A 9,868-nucleotide genomic window follows, 5' to 3' on the forward strand; every position below is an offset into this window, starting at 1 on the left:
CTCCTTCTACATGGCCGACGTGAGTAAGACATTTAAACATGTTAACCCTCGCAAGGGTGCTGGCCCAGACGGCATTACATCCTCAGGGCATGCTGCACTGCCCTCAACCGCAAGGCTCTCCAGAGGGTGGTATGGTCTGCACAATTCCTCACCAGGGGCAAACTAGCTGCCCTCTCGGACATCTACAGCACCCAATGTCACAGGAAAGCCAAAAAAATCATCAAGGACAAAGGACAAGGACAAAAAACCACCCGAGCCACTGCCTGTTCACCCCGGTAACATCCAGAAGGTGAGGTCAGTACAGGTGAATCACAGATGGGACCGAGACACTGAAAAACAGCTTCTATCTCAAGGCCATCAGACTGTTAACCTGTTTGGCGTGCAAGCCCGACGTCGGTACATTTATGACAACAGCCACTTCAAGTGCAGGGCGCGAAATTCAAAAGATTTTTTTTTTAAATATTTAACTTTCACACATTAACAAGTACAATACACCAGATGAAAAGTACACATCTCGTGAATCCAGCCAACATGTCCGATTTTTTAAATGTTTTACAGGGAAGACAAAATATGTAAATCTATTAGCTAACCACGTTAGCAAAAGACTCCACTGTTATTACTCCATCAGTTTTTGACTCCATCAGTAGCCATCACAAATTCGGCCAAATAAAGATATAAATAGCCACTAACCAAGAAACAACCTCATCAGATGATAGTCTGATAACATATTTATTGTATAGCATATGTTTTTTTTTCAAAATATGTGCATATTTCAGGTATAAATCATAGTTTACATTGCAGCTACAGTCAGAAATTGCACCGAAAGCAGACAGAAAAATTACAGACACCAACGCCAAATAACTAAATACTCATCATAAAACATTTCTGAAAAATACATAGTGTACAGCAATTGAAAGACAGGCAACTTGTGATTCCAGACAATATTTCCGATTTATTAAGTGTTATACAGCGAAAACAAAATGTAGCGTTATATTAGCGTAGCCACAATAGCCAGAAACACTTGGGCGCCGACGACCAGTTCACATGCACGACAGATATTAGAAATAGCATCATAAAATGTTTCTTACTTTTGGTGATCTTCCGTCAGAATGTTGGACAAGGTGTCCTTTGTCCAGAACAGTCGTTGTTTGGATCTGGAACGGCAAATTTCCCTCTTGATTTAGCATGGGCACTTGCCAAGTGGCACGGATCTCTCCAACGTCAACAAAGTCAGAGAACAGAACACGGCAAAACTCCCGAAAAAATGTCAATAATCTGATTAAACTATATTGAAATACATACTTTACGATGATATGGTCACATGTATCAAATAAAATCTAAACCGGAGATGTTAGTCGTCCATAACGACAGCTAAACAGAAGGCAAATCCATGTCCTCTTTCGCGCGCTCCAGAAACAGGAAATGGACGGTCACGTCATACAAAGAGCTTTAATTCCACCTCAGACCAAGATAGACACGAAATTTCTTCTCTCACCGCCTCTTGACAACCAGGGAAAGGTTTATGAAGTGTATGTAGACTCTTACGTTCATTGCCCATGTATAGGCATGAAGTTGAACAGAGCATCGATTTCTGACATTCCGCTTCCTGGTCAGGAAATGTGCAGCAGAAGGAGTTCTGTTTCACTCAGATAAATAATTCAAACGGTTTTAGAAACTAGAGAGTGTTTTCTATCCAATAGTAATAATAATATGCATATTGTACGAGCAAGAATTGAGTACGAGGCCGTTTGAAATGGGCACGATTTAACTGGCTACTCAATACTGCCCCTTGCAGCCATAAGAAGTTAAACAGCCATCAATATTGCCAGCAGCATACCACCCTGCATACCACTGCTGGCTTGCTTCTGAAGTTAAGCAGGGTTGGTCCTGGTCAGTCCCTGGATGGGAGACCAGATGCTGCTGGAAGTGGTGTTGGAGGGCCAGTAGGAGGCACTCTTTCCTCTGGTCTAAAAAAAATATCCCAATGCCCCAGGGCAGTGATTGGGGACACTGCCCTGTGTAGGGTGCCGTCTTTCGGATGGGACGTTAAACGGGTGTCCTGACTCTCTGAGGTCATTAAAGATCCCATGGCACTTATCGTAAGAGTAGGGGTGTTAACCCTGGTGTCCTGGCTAAATTCCCAATCTGACTCTCAAACCATCATGGTCACCTAATAATCCCCAGTTTACAATTGGCTCATTCATCCCCCTCCTCTCCCCTGTAACTATTCCCCAGGTCGTTGCTGCAAATGAGAACGTGTTCTCAGTCAACTTACCTGGTAAAATAACGGTAAATAAAAATATCACAGAGAGGCTGCTGCCTACATACAAACATGAATCATTGGACACTTTAATAAATGGATCACTAGTCATTTTATAATGGCACTCGAGTAATGTAACATATGTAAACATTATTAATCTCATATGTACACTACCGTTCAAAAGTTTGGAGTCACTTAAAAATGTACTTGTTTTACAGGAAAAGCATTTTGACAACATTGTTAATGTTGTAAATGACTATTGTAGCTGGAAACGGCAGATTTTTACATGGAATATCTACATAGGCGTACAGAGGCCCATTATCAGTAACCATCACTCCTGTGTTCCAATGGCACTTTGTGTTAGCTAATCCAAGTTTATAATTTTAAAAGCCTAATTGATCATTAGATCATTAGAAAACCATTTTGCAATTTTATGTAAGCACAGCTGAAAACTGTTGTTCTGATTAAAGAAGCAATAAAACAGGCCTTCTTTAGACTAGTTGGGTATCTGGAGCATCAACATTTGTGGATTTGATAACAGGCTCAAAATAGCCAGAAACAAATAACGTTCTTCTGAAAAATGTAAAATCTTGTACAACTCTATATATTACTCCTTTCACAGAAATGCACAAACTGGCCCTAACCAGAAGAGAAAGAGGAGTGGGAGGCCCCGGTGCACAACTGAGCAAGAGGACAAGTACATTAGAGCATCTAGTTTGAATAACAGACGCCTCACAATTCCTCAACTTGCAGCTTCATTAATTAATACCCGCAAAACACCAGTCTCAACGTAAACAGTGAAGACACGACTCCTAGATGCTGGCCTTCTAGGCAGAGTTGCAAAGAAAAAGACATATCTCAGACTGGATTAAGATGGTCAAAAGAACAGACAATGGACAGAGGAAGATTGGAAAAAAGTGTTATGGACAGACACTCCTGGAGGAGTGTTTGACGCCATCTGTCAAGCATGGTGGAGGCAATGTGATGGTCTGGGGGTGCTTTGATGGTGGTAAAGTGGGAGATTTGTACAGGGTAAAAGGGATCTTGAAGAAGGAAGGCTATCACTCCAGTTTGCAACACCATGCCATACCCTGTGGACGGTGCTTAATTGGAGCCAATTTCCTCCTACAACAGGACAATGACCCAAAGCACTGCTCCAAACTATGCACAAACTATTTAGGGAAGAGGCAGTCAGGTGGTATTCTGTCTAAAATGGAGTGACCAGCACAGTCACTGGATCTCAACCTTATAGAGCTGTTGTGGGAGCAGCTTGACACTATGGTACATAAAACGTGCCCATCAAGCCAATCCAACTTGTGGGAGGTGCTTCAGGAAGCATGGGGGAAAATCTCTTCAGATTACCTCAACAAATTGACAACTAGTAATTGCTTCAAATGGAGGATTCTTTGACGATGGCAAGTTTGAAGGACACAAGTATTATTTCAATAAAAAAATCATAATTTATAACCTTGTCAATGTCTTGACTATATTTCCTATTCATTTTGCAACTAATTTCATGTATGTTTTCATGGAAAACAATGACATTTCTAGGTGACCCCAAACTTTTGAACCGTAGTGTTTAATATATTGTATTTTATACCATCTATTGCATCTTGCCTATGCCGATCGGTCATCGCTCATCCATATATTTATATGTACATATTCGTATTCCATCCCATTAGATTTGTGTGTTTTAGATTGTAGTAATATCTAACAAATAATCTAACAATTCCACAACGACTCTGTCAGAACTAGAAGCACAAGCATTTTTCTACACACACATTAAAATTAACATCTGCTAACCATGTGTATGTGACCAATAAAATGTTATTTTATTTCACTTTATTTCTTTTCCACATTTTTTGTAGTTTTGTGTCTTATTGCAAACAGGATGCATGCTTTGAAAAAAATATTCTCTACAGGCTTCCTTCTTTTCATTATCATTTAAGTTAGTATTGTGGAGTAACTCCAATGTGGTTGATCCATCCTCCCCTTTCTCCTTTCACAGCCAATAAACTCTAACCATTTTAAATTCACCATTGGCCTCATGGTGAAAACCCTGAGAGGTTTCCTTCTTCTCCGGCAACTGAGTCATTCTAGTAACTTGGTTTATCGATACACCATCCAACGTGTAATGAACACCATGCTCAAAGGAATATTCAATGTCTGCTTTTTTATGACAAAGGGGTTGAATAGTTATTGACTCAAGACATTTTAGCTTTTCATTTTGAATTAATTTATAAATATGTCTAAAAAACACAATTCCACTTTGACATCGTGGGGTTTTGTGTGTAGGCCAGTGACACGAAATCTCAATTGAATCAATTTGAAATTCAGGCTGTAACACAACAAATTGTGGAAAAAGTCAAGTGGTGTGAATACTTCCTGAAGGCACTATATGCATGCGTTCCCTCTCTCTTGCGCTCTCTCGCACCATATATACCATATTATTTTCCTTCTAGTATCCCAAATCAGGATGTTACACCTCACTTCACAAGGAATAGACATGTCCTCTGCAGGGAGGTTGATTCGAACGTGGGTTGGAAGGGTGAACATGTTTTAAGTCCTCTTGGCTTCATCTACATTTGATTGTTTTTCATACTTGAGCCATGTGCTGGCTAGTCAAGTGATTGGATTTCCATCTTGGTACTCTTGGAGAAGTGGAAAAAAAGAGGCAGAGGAGGGAAAGAAAACCAAAAGAAGGTGTTGCTGTCTCTGTAGAATAAAATATAACTTTTGCACACAAGATTTTAGCTGGGAATTAATCCAAAACCTAATTTTATCCCATTTGACATTTTAAGTTAATGTCCATATGAACCGACATCTGCAGTATTTACAATTGCCTTTATAAGGTGCATTGTCGACAGCGGTATACGGCCACCCTGATTGCTTCATACTGGGAATTTTTTTGTAGTAACACTTGTCTTATTGGGTGTGTGTATACGTGCTTGCATGTGTCAGTGGCTGTTGCTTCCTGAATCCAGTGAACGCAATTCACAGTTAACTTGGCTTACTTCATATAACCTTGTTTGTCATCGACAAACAGATTTCTCCTCTGGGCCAGAGGTCACTGCGTCCTCGTCCCTCGCCATCCAAAGCACTCGTTTCCATGGTTGCAGCCGCTGACCTCATGATAGACACTCTTCAGACCACAGGACTCAATAACTGATCTGTCATGTGATACCTTTTGACCTAATATGCAATGCAATTCCTCGTGGTGGTTCTACTCCAGCGCAATGTCGTGTGTGTGTACACACTCAACGTATATACTACTACTCCTTTTGAGAAATTCAATCTCAGCACCAAGCCCACTAGGAGTGCATGTATCTACATTGCTTTGCAACAGAAGGGAGGGGCTGTCTCGCCCCAATAATAATAGGAATCCTGGGGATGATGGTATGGCAAAACAAGAAGGGGTTGGTGGGGTGGAAAAGAAAAGGGGTAGCAACATTTGTATCCGTCACGGTGTAGCGAAAGCAGCAATGATGGGCAGCTGCGATGACGGCCACCCGGTCTCCCTAATAAGAGACACAAATGGATCTGCCTCTTATCCCAGCGACTCCCGACCCACCGTCCATAAAGGTAGCTTTCAGACAGAGAGGGAAGCTCATTTGCACTCCTGTTTATTTCGATTATCACCAGGCGAGCGGAAGATCGGGACCGGAGTCGGGCTCGAGCATGGCAGCGCATCTCCCCGTGACACTCCGTCACAGTCCCAGCCTCAGGTGTTTACCAGCCTGTCACTTCATGTGAGTCCAGAGAGGCGTGAAACACCACATCCTGCTTCCTCGTCTTTGTCGATTTGGACTCCCTTGTCCCAATTATCACCTTTATTTACTGCCGGGTGGACTATTTTCAAATCACTTTCTTCCAGTGAACGTGCCAGTGGCGTCACATTTTTTTATATTTTTATATATATACAAATGTAATCCTTCCTAAAATGTCTTCTAAGAGTCAGGGAAAACAACTTAGATTCCAATGCTATCATTAAGTGTCAGTGTTTGATTAGACTCTTGTTGATATCAAATAGCTTTGGAGCCAGCTACTGGGAGCCAACATCCACCAAACTGACCTCACATTGAAGAACATGGAAGATTAGAGATATAAAGGGACGATTGTATCAAGCACATCCGAGAAGAAGGGCGGATCTAGGATCAGGTCCCCCAGTCCACGTAATCGTATACATTTTATCCATCCTAACAGGCAAAACCGATCCGAAATCTGCACTCCCACACTCGATACATGCAGGTAGCCTAGGGGTTAGAGTGTTGGACCCAGTCACCGAAAGGTTGCTGGATTGAATCCCCGAGCTGACAAGGTAAAAATCTCTCGTTCTGCCGCTGAACAAGATAGTTAACCCACTGTTCCCCGGTAGGCTGTCAATGTAAATAAGAATGTGTTCTTAACTGACTTAACTGTTCTTAACTGATAAAGTTTACATAAAAATAAAACAAAATCCCAGATACCATTGGGCATCAAAGAGCTTTTTTTCGTCTCCAAATTGAGTGATGGGTCAGTGATATTGTAGACCTGTATGTTGGATGCCATTGTACTCCTTAGAAGGACACAAAAACCTTTGCTGAAAAACTTCAAAGAGCGGTCTTTCCTCTTTGTAGAGATGACTGCTCTGATATGATCATGACATGCTGTTGAAAGTAATACGGTGAAAACCTCATCTATCCAACTCCTTGAGATTCTTGTTTCAAGTGAAGAAGGAATCATTTTTTGTTGCTAGACGAGGAATTGCTAGACGAGGAATTATTGAGTTGTTGAGGCCCAGGTGGATCAGTGTTATGAGGATCCATGGGGTTGCACACTGCTCTCTAGCCCCGGATGAAAGCATCATTAACACAGGCCCTTCAACCTTCTCCAAGAGGGACGGCATGCCTCCCTTACATGCTGTTTCGCGGTAATACCCCGCAACTTTCTCTGACTTTGAGGATGAAACTGCTGTCTTCACAGGTTTTTTTTCGGTTGCTGCGTCTGTAAACGAATGTTTGATTTTGACTGGGAACATGTGTGTTATGTTTTGTAGAGTGTGTGTTATGTCTGGGAGAGTGTTATGTCTGGGCTTGTCGTTGTTTATATTGAACAGTGTGTATATTCTTTCCAAGACTTTGTTGTGTGCTTTGGTGTGTGCATATATTTGCTTTTTTAGCCCAGTCTGTGTTTCTGAATGTGTGTGGTTGTTTTCATTTCTCAGACATCCTGTATTATAAAGTGACTGAGGCCAGTCTGAGAGCTCCGAAGAGTAAATCAATAACATCAAACAGTGGCTGGTTCCTTCGTCTCAGGCTGGTTGAGTCTCGCCCCGCCGCTGGGGAGGGATTCTTCCGTGCTGTCACCAAGGTTATAATAGTTTTTTGTTTTTATATTAGTTTATATTTCTATTTGTTTTCTGAGTTTTGGTTTTCAGACCCGATGTATAAAAATATTTATATTTTGTTTTTAGATGATTTAGTTTCAGTTTTATCTTTAGGGAGAGAAAGCATGTGTGGGAGGCTAGGAGACATTTTGGTTGTATAGGAAGTGTCTTTATATGGTTGAGGGTATAGGGAATGTTTTTTTAATTTTGGGATATCTCTTCTTGGAACTGGGGGGAAGGACTGCATAAGGTGATGGGTCTGGCCATAGGTTAGGTTAGCACTTCTCATGACTACTCATTCCACGTCCCTTTTGATTAGTTCAGGTGATTTAGTCAAGTCTGAAATGCTTTATGGGCTGTTGCCGACAAAAAAAAAATCTTGGTCGACTAAGAGTCGTCTGTTCATTCGACAAATTGATTGGTCAAAATTTCAAAACGTGTATTTTACCAAATAGAGACACTTCCTATGTGTTTTAAACAAATCAGCTATATGCACGGAGCTTGTCTGATGCTTTAACCAAACTGTTTGACGAAATAATTAAGCGAACAAATGACTAAAAGGAGTCCGACCACAATTGATTTGATTGTGCCGCCTGAGTGACTGTGTGACAAGCACCCGTTCTCTCTCCCTGATGCAGCGACCACCACAGAACATCAGTGTGTATAGCGCTGTCCGCATTGCTGCAACACAATTACAGCCATTTCTGACTGAAAAGTTATGTTACCGAAATTCCTAATTTGTTTAGGAAAAACATTCCCCAGTCTCAAACCTTGCTCTCTTTACGTGACACGTGTACTGTATGCATCACATGCTGGTGACCAATAGGGCCTGACTTACAGTATAGCATAACATAATCACGTCAATAAATTGGTTATAACAAACCCTTATTGTGGGAGGGGTCTCGAATGGTTGAGGGACAGCTATTGGGGAACTGTGGGGGGGATCTTGAAGGGTTCGGGTTTCACAAGGTTGTGATCATGAAAAAGGAAACTGACATATTTTATATCACTATCATGCACACGCACCCTCACACATAAGGATGGCTCGGTTGCGGAAAGACTGATACATGTTTGATAGTGTCTTGATGATGTATTGTTTGTCCTTCATGTTCTAATACTTTAATGTCATTTTTAATAAATACAAAAAAAACGTAGACTTTTTGTTTTTAATTCATGGTTAGAGTACCAGAGAGTCTGTTGTAATTTTTGTAAAGCCTTTATTAGAGCAAAGACTAAAAACAGTTACATTCATGAATGCCTTTTTCTAAATGAAACAGTTTAGGCCTATTTATTGTTTACACTAATTATTCAATGGTCGCTTTGTTCCTTTATTTAAAAAAAAAAGAAGACATTTCACATCATCAATTACTCGTACGCTGTGTGATGACATGAACAAATAAATTATTGATTGATTGAGACAGTAGCCTAAATAAGTATTGAAAAATAGGCCTAAGTAAGTTGCAGCATCAAGCTTAAATAGTATGAGCACTTGAGGCCGACAGCTTGATGGTGGTTATACAAGGCTGCTATACTAAGCCTAGTAATGATAATGAAATTACCTATTATTATAATGATGATCATAACAATAATATTAATAATAACAACAAGAAGGAGATCAAGGAAAAAGGAGAATTGTTGTTATTGTTGAGAATATTTTTATAAATATAAATTTTCAGACAACTTGGAACAGTGGTAACAACACTAGATAAATTATAAATAATACCAGAGAGGCTGGTCTAACAGACAAAAAGTGTTGTAAAGCCTTTATTACAGCAAAGAAACAATTAAAAACAGCCGATTTGTGAAATAGTTGCGTGATGCTTGGTGCTCACAGAATCAGTAGGCTATCAAGCAAATGCTCAAACATGAAATAGAAGCAGGATCTGTCTTATTTCTGTGGATATATATGGATGAACAGTTAGGTTATTGATTATATACCTAAGTATGTTGAGGTATCCTCTCTCCTCACTTTTCTTAGACAATTAAGGCAAGACACAGATACAAAAGTGTAACTAAGCTTCGAGTTTACTTGTTTTTTTTTGTTCCCCCAAGTTTAAATTAACTCAGCAAGTGCAACGCAAAACGTCTCTGTGGGAATCTGTTTTACAACGACGTACAGTAAGTGTAGATTTTGTAATTGTACAATTTTGGGGTGATATGAATATCAAAGGTTTCCAAAACTGTATTGCACACTGTGATTATTAAAACTTCTCTGGGATATGTGGGACGCTAATTTCACACTT

The sequence above is a fragment of the Salvelinus fontinalis genome, chromosome 35 (assembly GCF_029448725.1).
Source record: "Salvelinus fontinalis isolate EN_2023a chromosome 35, ASM2944872v1, whole genome shotgun sequence".
Taxonomy (NCBI): domain Eukaryota; kingdom Metazoa; phylum Chordata; class Actinopteri; order Salmoniformes; family Salmonidae; genus Salvelinus; species Salvelinus fontinalis.